The sequence below is a fragment of the Cryptomeria japonica genome, chromosome 1, assembly GCF_030272615.1.
Source record: "Cryptomeria japonica chromosome 1, Sugi_1.0, whole genome shotgun sequence".
NCBI classification, from domain to species: Eukaryota; Viridiplantae; Streptophyta; class Pinopsida; order Cupressales; family Cupressaceae; genus Cryptomeria; species Cryptomeria japonica.
Genome location: NC_081405.1, coordinates 249476702 through 249493144, shown reverse-complemented (window position 1 = coordinate 249493144; position 16443 = coordinate 249476702).

Here is a 16443-nt window from a genome sequence, read left to right as displayed (position 1 = left end):
GTTTCATGATCTGAAATGTGTTGGAAGCCTTAAAATGTATTTGTTGATTTATCTGATTTAAAAGTTGAACAAAATGGATTTGTTGATTTATCAGATGTTATGGTTGCAGAGGCCCTGGTAAGACAACTATGCAACATAGGGAAAGTTAAACAAGACACGGGAACCGTTTGATAATTGAGAACTTTATTTTCTTGAGAAATAGTTTCAAAGGATGAGTAAATTTGTTGCTATTCGTTAATATCGTCAACCACTAATTTAGGGTACCTTAAATTACTTCATTGTATTTTTGATACATGGCCATTGTTCTATGTTTGAAATTTATATAAGCACCAACCTCCATTGTTACGGAATTAGCTTATAATACTCAAGAAACAAAATATACCCACTTCACTCTCCAGTAGAGTCTTGCTAAAAATATATTGGGAAATAGATTTTTCATTGTGATGGTTTGCTACATTTAGCTTGACTTTCTCAATAGATATTAGAAAAAATTTATAGATAAATTTTTATCAGATTGTTGATTTTTTTCTATTCTTCTCTTATATGATTGGGAGATTTTGCATTTTTCTATAAGATTTTAATTAGAAAGTTCAAAAGGAATACAAGAATGAAAAAGAGTGAAAGATAAAGATAAAAGAGAAATTGTTCTTTTAAAAGAATTGGGTTCAGACATATCAGATTTGGTGGAAAAGAATGGAGGAAAAGGGATTCTCATACAATTAAAAAATGAAACTTGAAATAAATAATCTTAGAGGAGTAGGAACACATCTACCATATTTTTGGTGGTGGCACTCCCATTGGGCACCTAGACAAACCACTAGGCCGAGGCTAAAGCTTCTTACATTGAGTTACACATGGCTATTAAAGAAGGGTTCAAAAAAGTCTAGCTTGAGAGTGATTCTCTAAATCTCATCACGTTTGTGAGTAAACAAACCGAGCCTAGCTGGAACATCAAGCATTTCATTCAAGAGTGTCACATCATGATTACAAAATTGGATGATTTCAAAATCTCCCACGTTTATCGAGAAGGTAACATGACAGCGGACCACCTAGCGAACATTGGTGTGGATTATGTGGACATACAATGGTGGATGGGAAAGGAAACTTTCCCCATACAATTGTGTGAACTTACAGGAAAGGACATCGAATACATTGGCCATTCTTATCGCATTAATGATGATAGACTACCAAATGAATAATGATCTTTCATGGGATTTGAGTTTAAAATTCAAAAATAGGGTTTCTAGAGCCTTCTTTTGTATTTGGTTTTTCATTGCCTAGTTTGCGTTTGGTACCATCATCCATTGTTTTAGAGGAAAATTGCTTATGGGAGGTGGCAAAAACAAAATGTAGTCTACTTCCTACGAGAAATAGGAAAAGAACAAAGAGCTATGGATGGAGAATACTGATGGAGGCCTTGTGTCGTATCTTGACAGGCCTCATGGTAATGACCCAAAAGTGATAGAGGATTTTGTGAACGATTGGGAGAAAGTCATACTCACAACTTTTGGAGTGGAGTTTAGAATTGATGAAACTTTCATTCCAGAGATAACTGGATCACAAATGGAAGGAAAGAAGTTTTGCAGAGAGAGGAAGGTAGTGGAAGAAGCTATTGCAGCTTTCTTTGACAAGGAAAGCGAGAGAAAAAGAGTGCGAAAGATTAAGGATGGCAGATATAACAATAAGGACCTGAAATCACTTTGGGCACAGATGGTTGAAGTGATTATGAGGTACATTACTCTTGATTGTCATTATGCTAGTATTTTCTCTTAGCACTTTATGATATTAAACAATTTTAGGCATAACGAAAGAATTTCTCTACCTTTCTATCTATTATCTTCTCTTGAAAATAGCCTAGCAAATCACTCCAAAAATATTGATAACCCTGTTTTGCATGAGGGGTTAATCATGCTCATCATGAAATATGCTAAGGATCATGGGGTTAAACCCTCTTTGACAGTTAAATCCCATAATTCTCCAACTAACACTAACATACATTATGTGTCTGATATGGAGATGGACGAAGAAGAGTTTGGTAGGGCTATGGATTGGCGGGACCTCAATGTTTCAGATGATTCAGAATACTATCCTTCTCAAGAGGAGGGACCCCAACAAAGTATTACACCTGGCACTAGTAGTAGCAGAAGAAACAAACATCCTAGATGGGTTGTCAATGCATATAAAACCCCTAACCCCAATTTACAGGGTTTTGGCCCATCGAATACAAAAACGTCCAAAATTGGAAAAACTGGGGAAGCCAAGGAAAATGAGAAGTAAATAAAGATGGGCATCCCTATTAACGTTGAATAGGGTGAAATGGGGCATACCCAAAAGGACTCCAACTTTGGTATTCTCCTTAATAGCTCTATCAAAATCCAAGAGAATTGCTTTCTTTGTATCAATAAGGAGATTAATATGTTGAAGGATGGAATTAAAGGCATCGTTGATACTTTTACTGATATGCACATGCCAATAAAAATGGATAAACTTCACTGAATGACACAGAAACTTACAAAAGATGTGAAGATCATGAAAATGAATCATGAAGCAAGGATTAGTCAGTTGGAAATATGCTTGGAAGAGGTTAAGGGTAATCTGAAGAATCTAGTTGATATTAGCAGGGAAGCCACGAATAACAGTGCTCGAGGTCTTAAAAAGGTCAATACGATGATGGCAGATCAAAGAGCTCAGTCCACCACTAGTGTCCCACCCTCTAACACCAAATAGAAGAAGAAAATCTAGGAGCCAAACTTGCAAGGTATGGGACTTCAGACCACTATTGGCCCTTATAGGTAGACTAGAAGCAGGAACAAGGAGAAGAGTGCCTCCAGGTTTATCATGGATGAGCTCAAAGACATCAACAAGAGTATGATCCAAAATAATTCAGAGATGATGCAATCTCTGGTTTAGTGTATTTTAGGTTTTCTCTATTTCTATTTTTTTTCTTTTGTTGTGTGGGCTTGAGCCCTATTTCTGTGGTTGTTTTGTCGTTGGTTATGGACTAGTTAGTGACTTTTTATTTTTGTATTTCTCTTTGACTTTAGGTTTTGGGCCCCAATAAAACCCATTTAGCTTAATCAAAAACACATCTAACATATGAATAAATGATCTTTTCAAAGATTATTTGAATTAAATATAAGAAATGAAAATACACACCTAAAATGGGGATGACCCAACAACGTAATGGTAATGTTGTGTGCCTTCCTGAGGGGAGGTCAATTGTTCTAATCACAACATAAGATATGTTGTCTCGAACATGATTTTCCTGGAAGGTCACGATGTAACGACAACAAATGGATGGGCAGTGACACATCATTATAGTCTGTAGTGACATGGAGGAGTACAAAGAGCCCATTGGGTAGAGATACGAGACAGTTTAGGTGATTTGTCGAAGAAAGGAGATTTGTTCGCCCAGTGCCATGATCGAACAATTGGACCTATAGATTAGCACAGGTAGGTGGCCAATTTGAGATGGAGATGTGAACGCAGGTGTGTGTTGGAGAGATAAGGTGTCCAGAGTGATAAGGAGAGATGATATAGAATAGAGATGGGGAGAGATGATATAGAGTAGAGATGGGGAGAAATAGATAGGATGCCACAAGTAGATAAGGTGTGCATGAAGTGATAAGGTGTCAGGAGTCATAAGGAGAGATGATATAGAAGAGAGATGGGGAGAAATAGATAGGATGTCACAAGTAGATGTAAGGTGTTAATTCCAAACATAAATGAGGATGAGGCCCCTCTTAAATGTGGTCTCACTAGTTCGTATATCTAATCAAAAGAAATTCAGCTTGGGCCCCCAAGCAATCAAAAACAAATACACACCTAAAATGTACAAGGGTGAATACAAAAGAAAGATTGTGAATTACACATGAAAAAATTACAACTATTAAATAATGTTGATACAAATTTTAGTAAATCACTTTATCACTTTGTATTTATAGAGCACAAAGTCTCTCAAAGTTTCTATATAGTCAGAATGTAGCTTAAAAAAAAGTCCATGCTAATTTGAATAATGCTTCAAGATTAAATGGTGTTTGATTCCAAACTTATAAACATTGCTTAATCTAAAAGATTTCGTCATAAAAAGCTACAAATTAATTGGTCATTGGTCTATTGATGAAGTTGAATGATTCTAAATAGGCCCAACAAGTATCAATTATTGTTGAATACAAGGCTCTAACACCATAAGGGACAAGGTTGGGATCATGACCTAAGGGACTTTGGTAGAATAGATACTCCTTAAATTTGGTCTCCTCATTGAAGAGGTTACCGAAGGCTTGCACTCTCATATTGAATTGCTAAATGATGTTGTCTATTTAACATACAACCCTCCAACAACAACAAATATGATATTCAAGACATTATGTCAAGAAGTTTAAACATATAAAGTTGTTTACAACATCTATCTTTAAAATTTTCCTACAAGAAAACAATGTCTTTAAATGTTTTTTGTCAGATCTAAATCAAATTAAATTGAGTTCATTTCACTAAGCACAAAGAATTTTGATCTATAAGACAAAATTTGTAGACTGATCACTTTCCACATATTTTGGGAGATCAAGAAAACCAAGGAATTGACATTAGATAATTTCTATCCCTTGAAACAATCAAACATTAGTAGTAACAATGTTGAACCATTATAGTTTTGTCAATTCCCTCCTAGATCATCAATGTCATTTTCACAACATTACCACCTATCCATGAAAAGTAAAATACAAGAAAACCAAGCCACAACATTTTCTTTCCCATTACAACCCTTGATATACATAGTGTTGGAAAATTCAATTTCTCCTAAGCCTATCTACTCCTACCAATGCACACCTACCTTGTTAGTTCCAACCAAGAGTAAATACAGCCAACAAATGATTGTAACAAAAGATTAACTTGGGGATCACTTCCCCTAACTTGCTCCTGATGTTGCAACAACAACAACTCATAAAATTTAATGCTAGTAAGTAAGTTTTAATTTGGAATTTGAGGGGGAAGTTTTGTGTGAATAACCCCAAGATAAAAGGAAATAATGTTTCCTAATGTTAGTAGTGTAGCTCATAAATTTAAGTAATTTGGAGTGATTTCATATTTGTGCAGTGGTAGAGGAATATTTTTTGTTCTCCGTGTTATAAAAAATATGCAACAATAGTTGTTTGTTTGTTTGTGCTAAGAGAAGTCATTGTTCCAGGTGTCTTGTATCTCTTGATGAGCAATGATTTCTCTAGGCATATGTAGCTCCAAGCGAATAGCATATGTGAGATAGAGAGATATGAGAAGGTGAGGAGTTTGTAAGAGAGCTCAAAGAAGCTCAAGATTGTTAAGTATTTGGGAACAACTCTAGAATGCTATAAATCTAATTTGTAATCACTAATTGTCATTAGCTAGTATTATTTTTTAAATATGTAGTTTCATTTCCAAAACACTAATGAAAAAATAAAATCATTGCATGTCTCCATTATTTGTTTATGCTTTTGCTGTGTATTACCAGTGATTACCAAATACTTGGTACTTGAGCATTTTATTTTGTAAGTTAGTATCAGAGTTATTTTATATTTATAAGTTTGTATCAGAACCATTTGGCCCTGAATCCTTGTGAGCTTGGACATTTATTTTTCTAAGTATTGAGTTTTATTGTGTAGGAGACATGGATAGAGATGAAGGAAAGAGCTAGTAGTAGCCACCATCCTTTAATGGACAAAATTATGATGTTTGGGCAAGGAAGGTGAAGACCATCATGATTGCAAATGATTTGTGAGAGCTTGTGGTCAATGGGTTTGTGGATACAACTAAACCAACTCAATTTGTAGCCCTCACAAACCACCAAAAGACCCAGTTAAGAGAGACAACAAGGAAAGATGTAAAAGATTTCAATTTGATTGAGCTAGCCTTGACAGAGGTAGTATTTCCTAGAATAGAAGCTCAACTAACTATGTGATAGAAGCTTGAGAAATCCTCCAAACAAGCTACAAAGAGACTGATAAAGTCATATTAGTGAAGCTCTAGATGCTTCGAAGATATTTTGAGACTCTTCATAAGAAATATAGTGAGTCTATTTTAGACTTTCACACAAGAGTCTCTAGTTTATTAAACTAGTTGAGGACAAAAGGAGAAACCACAGAGGAATAAAGGATTGTGGAGAAAATCTTTCATAGTTTTCCCTCTAAGTTTGATGCAATTGTCATTGCCATTGAAGAGGCAAAGGACCTCTCTAAATTGATGGTGGATGAGTTAATGGGTTCTCTTCAAACCCATGATTAGCACTAAATAGTTTTGCTACATCTTCCCAAGAACAATATTGCAGATCCCAGGCCAATGCAAGAGGCAGGAGGAGAAGAAACTATGCTAGAAGGGGCTTAAGTGGTAGAGGTTGTGGAAACTCTAGACAAGGAAGTAATAGAGGAGATAGCTTAGGATGAGTTGAAATCCATGAGGGAGAAAGAAAATCTCAAACCATCTTGAGGCAAGGAAAGAAGAACAACATTCGAATTAGAGATATGACAAAAGCAATGTTCTATGTTATAAGTTTGGTCATTATGCAAGTCAGTGCAAGAAAAAGTAGTATAATTAGTCCAAGCAAAGGGCAAATCTGGCTAATGTGAATGTGATTTTAGGTAATCAATCCATAGACTTCACCATGTGCAATATTGGTGAAGAAGGTATCCGTGAAGATTGGTATTTTGATAGTGGTTGTAGTAACCACATGAGTGGTAATGAAAGTTTATTTTCTTTATTGTTAAAAATGTAAAGTCTATGATTAAGATGGGGAACAATGGAATAGTTCTAGTTGTGGGAAAAGGATCTATTATAATTCACCCCAAGCAAGGTAAGAAGAAAGAGATAAAGAATATTTATTTTACTCTAGCTATTAAGCACAATCTCATGGGTGTTAGACATATAATCCAAAATGGATACAAAGTGTTGATAGACAAGAATGAATATGTAATTTTTAACAAAGATGAGAGTAAGAAATTTGTTATGGCATTTAAAATAACAAAGAACTAGATGTTTCCATTGAGGATAGAGATGTGTTTCTCTTCTCAGTCTATGGCTACAACTCCCAAGCAAGGAAAATGTAAACAGTGAAATAGTAAACCTGTAAGGAAGTCATTCAAGACCCTCCCAAGCTATGAAATCTTAGGTATGGACACGTTTGCTATAATGGTTTAATTTTATTATCCAAGAAAAGATTCATAGATGGTTTGCCAAGGATAGTTGAGCCTAGTAGCAAGTCTGAGGCTTGCATTTTGGGTAAGAAACATAGGCAAACCTTTCAATAAACCAACTCTAGAAGGGCAAGAGCACCATTGGATCTAGTGCATGTTGAATTGGTTGGCCCTATGAAAACCATATCTATTGGAAAGAGCCAATATTTTATGACCTTCATTGATGATTTCAGCCATAGAAAATGGATTTATTTATTGCAGCATAAGCCTAAAGCTTTTGATAAGTTTTTATTGTTTAAATCCTTAGATAAAAATGAGAGTGACACATGTCATCAAGTTCCTAAGGTCACAACATGGAGGAGAGTATATCTCCAAAGCTTTTGTAATTTTTTGCAAGAAAAATGGCATCAAGAAGGACCTAATAGCCACTTATACTCCATAAAAAAATGGAGTGGTTGAGAGGAAGAGTAGAACAATCATGGAGCTGGTAAGGAGTATGCTAAAATAAAAGGGACTCCCAAATGAGTATTAGAGAGAGATTGTAGCAATAGCTATGTATTTGATAAATAGAAGTCCAACCAAGGTGTTTGGTGACAAGATTTCACAAGAGGCATGGTCAAAATACAAGTGGACTGCTAAGAATGTAATATGTTTGAGTGTGTGGTATATGCACATGTGCCAAAGGAGAAGTAGGCAAAAGTTGGATGACAAGGGTGAGAAATACATTTTCATGGGCTATAGTGTTAACTCCAAGGCATATAGGTTGTATAACCCCATCACCAAGAAGATCATTATTAGTGGAGATGTGGAGTTCATTGAGAATAAGTCATGGGATAGATCGGTATATACCTCTCCATCCACCTCACATAGAGTACCCGTTGATGATGAGTATGACGAGTATGAAAATCAACAAGATGTTGCAATAGCAGATATAAAGAGCCAAAGTCAAAGAATTGGCTCTAGAGAGCTCTAAATGACTCTAATCAATATTTGTACAATAGAATAGTAGTAGTAGTAAGAGTTCAAACCCCACTCTCACATCTCTAATGCTAAAGAAGACAAAGAGTCTAAGAAAGATCTTCCAAAATGAAAGGTATGATGATGGGTTTGATGAAAATGTGAATTTTATATTATTTTCTCATAGTGATTCAATTCATTTTGAGGATGCTATCAAATAGGAGAAATGGTGTGAGGCCATGGATGAGGAAATAAATGCAATAGAGAGGAATGAGGCATGTGAGCTAATTGATTTGACTCTCAACAAGCAATTTATTAGGGTGAAATGGGTCTATAAGACGAAGAGTAATGTTGAAGGAAGAATAGAGTGCCAGAAGGAAATATTAGTTGTCAAGGGGTACAAATAGAAATTTGGGAGAGATTATGATGAGACATATGCTCCTATTGCAAGAATAGAGGTTGTGTGAGAAGTCATAGAAATTGCAAAAAAACATAAATTGAAGGTTCCAAATTGATCTGAAGTCCACCTTCCATAATAGAGTGTTAAAAGAGGAAGTGTATGCGTCCAGCAACCACCTAGTTATTAGATTTTGGGTCATAAAGGCAAGGCTTATATGATAAAGAAGGCTCTTTGTGGGCTGAAGAAATCTCTGCGAGTATGGTACAATAGGATTAACTCATATTTGATGAGCAATGGCTTTATAAAAAGTGATGGTGAGCCCACTCTTTAGATCAAGGTAGCTAATGGTAAGATTCTTATTGTTGTCTTATATGTAGATGATTTAGTTTTTTCTAGGAATGATGATTTTCTCATTATTGATTTCAAAGAGGCCATGAAAAGAGAGTTTAAGATGACACATTTGTTAGGTCCCGGAGACAACTGAGAGGGGGGGGGGTGAATCATTTTCTAATAAATTTAAACCAAAAACAAATTAATCAACTTTCTGTTTAATACCAGTGAAACAGTCTTTTATACCAGTGGACAGTTTTATCAGATAATTGTAATACCGGTAAATATTAATGCATGAAACAAAAAGAAAAAGTCATCCACAACACATAACACCAATATTTGTATGTGGAAACCCTGTAAGGGGAAAAACCATGGTGGGAAACCTTACCCACAATCAGATGATACTACTGCAGATAGTAAGTGTATACAAATGGGGTCTGCACATGCAGAAAGGCCAAGCGCCTAGAGCTCACTGCTCAAACACAAATAGGAGTCACACTGACTACAATTGGATGGTTAAATCCAATAAGAATGTACTGCTCAAAATAGCATCATCATATGCTAGATTCAGTACTGGTGTAGTTCTGATTGTCTTCACAAAAATCCTCCTTCAACTTCAAATGATGTCTACATGTATAGCTCTTCTTATTCTTGCATATACCTTCATACAATCCTTTTTCGCATTCCACATCCGATCTTACAAATAATATCTTACATTTATACCATACCCTAAGAATAATTTTAGTAGGTTGGCTCTAAAGGATAATACAATAAGATTAATTTACAAATCAATTAATACCTGATGCAATAACCGATTCACCATGTCGGCTTAATGCATTTACAACAATAATAAGTCATCTTCATAGCATGTCATGTTGATCTGGAAAAGATAAATCTGCTGGTGTAACCTGGACCTATTTTGCTGGTAATAGCAACTATGTAAATACGAATATGCCAATTAACAAAACTCCAAGACAAGGTGTCCACATGATGTCTTTGACATAACCAAGTGTTTTGCATACCCTTCCAAGTGTCGGTGATCATTATATCCTGCCAGTGTACCAGATACCAATGACTGTTCATAAGTCATTTGCTTGCCGGTGAATGTTGTTGATTCTCCAAAGTGCCAGAGTTGATAAGTGTTTAGTAGGTGTTGACATCAATGACAAAACCATACCAAAATACCAACAACATTTAGGACTCTTGAGGTATTTTCTAGGCATAGAAGTAAAAAAATGAATGATAGTATTTTTATCTCTCGAGAAAAGTATGCAAATCAAATCTTGAAGAGATTGAGAATGAAAGGTAGAAAACCTATACGAACACCAATAGTTTTACATCTTAAGTTGAGAAAGGAAGATTACAATATTAATGTGAATCTGACCATGTACAAGAGTTTGGTTGTAAGTTTAATGTATTTGAAAGCAACTAGGCCTTATATAATGAATGCAGTGAGTCTAATATCCAAATTTATGGAAACTCCAAGGGACACCCATTTGCAATTAGGCAAGAGAATCCTAAGGTTAGTGGATGGCACCAAGAGATATAGAATTTTGTATAGTGAGACAAATGATTTTAGGCTGGTTGGTTAGATAGATAGTGATTGTGCAAGAAGTTTAGATGATAGGAAGAGCACATTTGGCTATGTGTTTCATTTGTCTTGAATGTAATCTCATGGGCTTCTAAGAAGCAACCCATTATTTCCCCATCTACAGTTGAGGCTATCTATATAGCAAAAAATACAACAATACGTCAAGCTATTTGGCTAAAAAGGATTTTGGCAGACTTGAAAGAAGAAAAAGAGGATAGAACCATAATTTATTGTGACAATATTTCATCAATAGCTTTGACCAAAATTCTTATGTTTCATGGAAGAAGTAAGCACATTGAAATAAAGTATCATTTTATCAAAGAATTAGTTGAGAATATTAAAATTAATATTAAGTTTTGTAGGTCTGAGTAGTAGCTAGTAGACATTTTTATCAAGCCATTGAGTAAAGACAACTTTGAGTGACTAAAAATAAAATTGGGCATAATTATTTTGGATTAGGAATGATCTTGTTTGTTAGCTCAAGACTAAGGGGGAGTGCCGAAGAACTAAATTTCCTCCCTATGTGCACCTACTCTGTTACAAGAAAATAAGAGTAAATGTGGCCAACAAATAATTGCAATAGAAGATTTACCTGGGGATTTCTTCACCCAACTTTCTCCTCACATTGGAGCAACGATAACTAGTAGAATTTAATGTTGTTTGGTAAGTTTGACTTTTGAATTTCAGGAAGAATTTTTATATGAACAACCCCAAGACAAAAGGAAAGAATGTTTCCCAATGTTAGTGCAAATCATCTCAAAAAGTTAATTAAGTTGGAGTGAGTCCATCTTTGTGTAGTAGCGGAGAAATGATTTTTGTTCTCTAAGTGAATCTAAGTGTGTAGTAGCAGTTATGTATTTGTTTCTGCTAAGAGCAGTGACTTCTCTAGGCATCTTGTGGCTCTTGATGAGCAATGATTTCTCCAAGCGTATGTATCTCCAAGTTAGTAGTATGTGTGAGATAGAGATCTCTGAGAAGCTCCATAGTTTGTAAGAGAGCTTAAAGAAGCTCCAGATTGCTACAAATCTAATTTGTTATCAATAGTTGTAATCAACTAGTTTACTCTTCTAAGGTTGTAGTTTGTTTTGTATTTTCATTTTGATAATCTTAATGAAAGAATAAAATCAATTCTTGTCTCCATTATTTGTTTATGCTTTCATTATGTATTGTCAATGATTGGAAAATGCTTTATATTTGAGCATTTTAATGTTCCATGTTGGCATTAGAGTGATTTTTATTTTTTTAAGTTGTAGTAGATATATTGTCATGAATACAAGAAATAGTTCTAAAAACAAATTTTCTAGCAAGATATTGTCAAAATTATACTCTATCAGCAATTGCACCATACACGTTTAAAAAAGTGCTTAATATTTTGATTGAATAGATGCATTTCAATACTCATAAAATAATATTTGAGTTTGAAAATCTAAGCAACCAATAATTTTGTTAAATGTTAGATAGAATACCTTGAAGAGATATCATCTCATGGAGTGTAATGATATCTTTGGTGTCTAAATCTCCATCCTTCTCATCTAAACCTACAATTCTAGAGAAGTTAACTGCACCAAACATAGCTATGGTTTGTGTGGTAATAGCTGTTGTCAACATTGCAAGTTCCCAATTGGTGTTTCATTATCAAAAATGTGTTGGAAGTCTTACATTTTGGTTATTTAGACATAAAAAATCATTTATACTATTGCATTATTTTGGATTTTAATATTCATAATATATGTTACAAAAATCATCTTTATTATTACATTTTTCAAATAAATATTGTCCTGCCTGTGAAGTGTGATACCTGCAGCTACAACACAAACACTCAATAGATCATTACAAGCATGGTTAGAAAGTAATAAGAAAACAAAGATGAACTATGACAAAGTAACCTATCGCCTCCTAAGAAATGCGAGTATGGATTTACTCTCAGATCTGGATAAGCAATCTTAGTGACTTGACTACACCTAGATGGAGTATTTGAAATGATAATGATATGCAAAGATGAGATTGATTATATTAAATTGATCCAAGAGACTAATTAAGCTAATGATATGCATGATTAAGCTATAAAAGAGATTGATTAAGCTACATGATTCAACAACTATGCTAGAAAATGATCAAATTAAGCTAAATCTAAGATGCAATTACCTATAACAATAATTCTCAAAAGATATGCCTATAGTAACAATTCCTAAATTGATTGAGTCTGGAGATATCAAGGGTGAAATTGGAGGAGGTTGGAGAAGAGGTTGGAGGAAGAGACACTTGTCATCTCTATGGTGACAAGTGTCAAGGAGCCTTGCTCATAAAAGGGAAAGTGTCCAAGAGAGGAGACATGTGGCCAAAGTGCCATGTGTCTCAAGAAGAAAATATCCACATCATAGGAGGTTAGGATAAGGAGGTTAGAATATGCAAGATAGGATAGGGGTAGTTAAACCCAAGGTTAGGTGGAATGTGTTAGGTTAGAGGGATGGTTTGGTTAAGTGGTTATAAGTTAGGAGACATGTGGCTAATTTGAAATTAAAAATTCAAATAATAGTAAAAGACTAATTAATTCTCAACAACTCATATATTGATTTGTTTTAATTAATTAGAGGATTAGAAGAATTGATTGAAATGGGGGGAAGATTAATTAATTTGAATTAATTAATCAAAGGGGATTATTGAAATGAACCTATTAAATAAATCCTTAGATTTATTAATAAGTAGATGAAAGGGAGAATTTAATCAAATTGCCTAATGAGTTCAATTAAATTAGGAAGGGGTATTAATTAAATAATTGCTTATTTAATTAATTATCTTTAGACCATTTTTTAGGTCTATACATTTTGCCCCTCTTTAAGGCGAGGTGTGATGAAGCGTTGATTCAAAGAATAATCTCATTTTGATGATGATATTGGTTCGATAGGATGCCTCAGCTATTGATTAATAAATTGTGATATGATGATGCCCCCTTAGGAGATCAATTGAGATAATTGACCTTTGGAGTTTTTGGATCTTTGCGAAATTGATATCCCAATTAGAAATGATTTGATGTTTGCAATTGTGGTTGATGAAAATGTGAGTTCTATGATCATGGTGATGTGGTTTTTGATTATTGATAAAGCTTGATTGATTGGATTGATAAGATCGAGATTCAGTCTGGTTTCAGGAATGACACCTCTTGTATATGACAAATATTATCAAAGCATTTGGTTTCAGGAATGATATATCTTGTATAAGACAAAGATGATCAAAGTGTCTGGTTCCAGGAATGATATATCCTGTATAAAACATGATCAAAACATCTGGTTCCAAGAAAGATAAATCATATATAAGACATGATAGAGTCGATTTAGATGCGATCAATTGATAGAATTGATAAGGTTGGTTGGATAAAGAACTGATAGTTTGTTGATATCAAGTTGCAGGAAGATTTTGATATGCTAATGTTGGTTCTATTGAGAGGGTAGCATAATATTTTCACTAGGTTAAAGAAATATGGAGAGGGATGAGTCATCATTCTGATTGCATATACACTTATGATGATACCTTGATGATTCCTATGATAGATTTAACCTTGTATAAAATGAGCATGCGAGATCCAATGCAAGAATGAAATGCAAGCTAAATGCAAAGCTACGACCGGACCAGTCACTGGGTTATTGCGTTTTGTCATCATTGAGCTTTTTTAAATGTGGGAAGTAAGTGCAAACATCGATGGTATAATTAAACCATGATGACCTGGGCACAACTTTCTTGGATTTTGATATTGCAAGTTAGCACAAGCATCAAGGTATAATTGAACCGAGATGACCTAAGTGTTGCTTGGGTAAAATAGGCAATATTAATCATTTCAATATGCAAATAAGAAATGTCTTCGATGATACTCTAATTATCATGTCCTGAGACAAATTTGCACATATTAATGATTAATTTACAGATATCAGACAAGAAAAATATCATGTTCCTTCCTTGTTCCTCTAGTCAGAGACATCCTAGAGTTACTCAGAAATCATGATAGCAAAAATCAAGATAGAAAAGTTGAACAATCATGCTAAAATCATTATCCAAAAGATAGCATCCATTGAAAAGTGTGTGATGTGCTTAGACTGTCTTTGTGATAGTTTGATGGTTGATAGTTTGATCTTGTGTTCAACGTGGATGTGTCTCAGTTTTTGCTTGATAAGAGTTTCCTAACTGTTGTTCTTCCTGTTTGATTAAGCTCAAAATGATCAAAAAATTTGCCCCCAGCTAGGTCCAGGATTTTGCCACAAGCCTAGAAACAAATTCAATATGATATAGCCAATGATCCAAACCATGGTAAGAAGCCACCCGGGATGGTTGCATATGTACAAAGGGTTTATTATGGATATGAACATCGCTAATGGAAAATAAAATGCAAGTAGAAGGATGCATGAACTAATAGATGAAAGAGCTAGCTGATAGATAGCGCCTGTTTGCCAAGGTTTCACCATCTATTTTTATTGCACTTTTTCTCATATTTGATTTTTTTTTTTTTTTATTTATTTTTATTTTCTGATTTTTCATTGTTTTTGGATTTTCTGCTTTTTCAGTGTTTTTGGATTTCCTATTTTTCACTGTTTCTGGATTTTTCTCCTTTTTCACTATTTTTGGATTTTTCTACTTTTTCAGTGTTTTTAGATTTTTCTGCCTTTTCAGTGGTTTTGGATTTTTTTGCTTTTTCAAACATAAAACTTATTCATATGCATGCTATTAATGGTTTCCTCGAGTTGATCCCCATCTTGTGTTGATAGTTGATATGCTCCTGACCCAAATATTGTTGTGACCACAAACGGACCTAACCAGTTTGGTTCAAACTTTCCTTTCTTTTCTCGATCTGCTTGGTTGCATGGGATTTCCTTGAGTACTAGTTCCCCAATTTGAAAGACTCATGGTTTGACCCTGTGATTATAACTCTGGCACATTCTTTGTTGATATACCTTTAAATGATCAAAGGCATTTTGTCTTCATTCATGGATCAATTCTAACTCCTATAATCTAGATACTCGTTGTTCTTCATCTAGGATAAGACCTTTTAATGATACTCATAGAGAAGGTATCTCTACTTTTATTGGTCGTATTGCTTCTGATCCATAAACAAGAGAAAAAGGTGTGGCACTTGTTGGTGTGTGGATACTTGTATAGTAGGCCCATAGAGCAGGGTTCAATTGAATATGCCAATCTCTTCCAGCATCAATCACTATATTTTTGAGGATTTTCAAAATAGTTTTGTTTGATGCTTTTGCTTGCCCATTCCCTTGTGGATAGTAGGGTGTGGAAAATTTGTTTTGGATCTTGAATTTCTCACATAGCTCTTGGACATCTTGTTTCTTGAATGGTCTCCCATTATCAGTGATAATGGTCATAGGTATTCCATATCGACAGATGATGTAGTTCAAGATAAATGCAACAATTTGTTTTCCTATGATATTTGTGAGAGGTACTACCTCAATCCATTTTGTGAAATATTCTATAGCGACCAATATGAATTTGTGACCATTAGATGAAGAAGCATTTATCTTTCCTACTAAATCAAGATCCCATTGACAAAATTTCCAAGATGTTGCCAAAACATGAAGTTCATGCGCTGGTGCATAGATCAAATTCCCATGGATCTGATATTGTTTGCATGTTCTAGCTATCTGAAAAGAATCCCATTCCATGGTTTGCCAATAATAGCCCAAGCATATGAGTTTTTTTCAAAGGGTAAGACCACTTGAATGAGTGCCACAAATGTCGTTATTGATTTCATTTAAGGTCTTCTCAGATTCTTCTTGTTTGAGACATCTTAAAAGAGTACCATCTAGATCTCATTCAAATAGGGTATCCACAACAAGTGTATAATGGGAGGATTGGCAAATAAAGTTTCTCTTTTGATTTTTGATAAGTTAGGAGGGAGGATATTATCTTTCAAGTATATGCAAGTTAGGCCATTATGGGAAGAATCATGCCCAACAAGGTGATAGATAGTTTGGGAATTGGGACAGTTATGAGTAGGGTAAAACAAC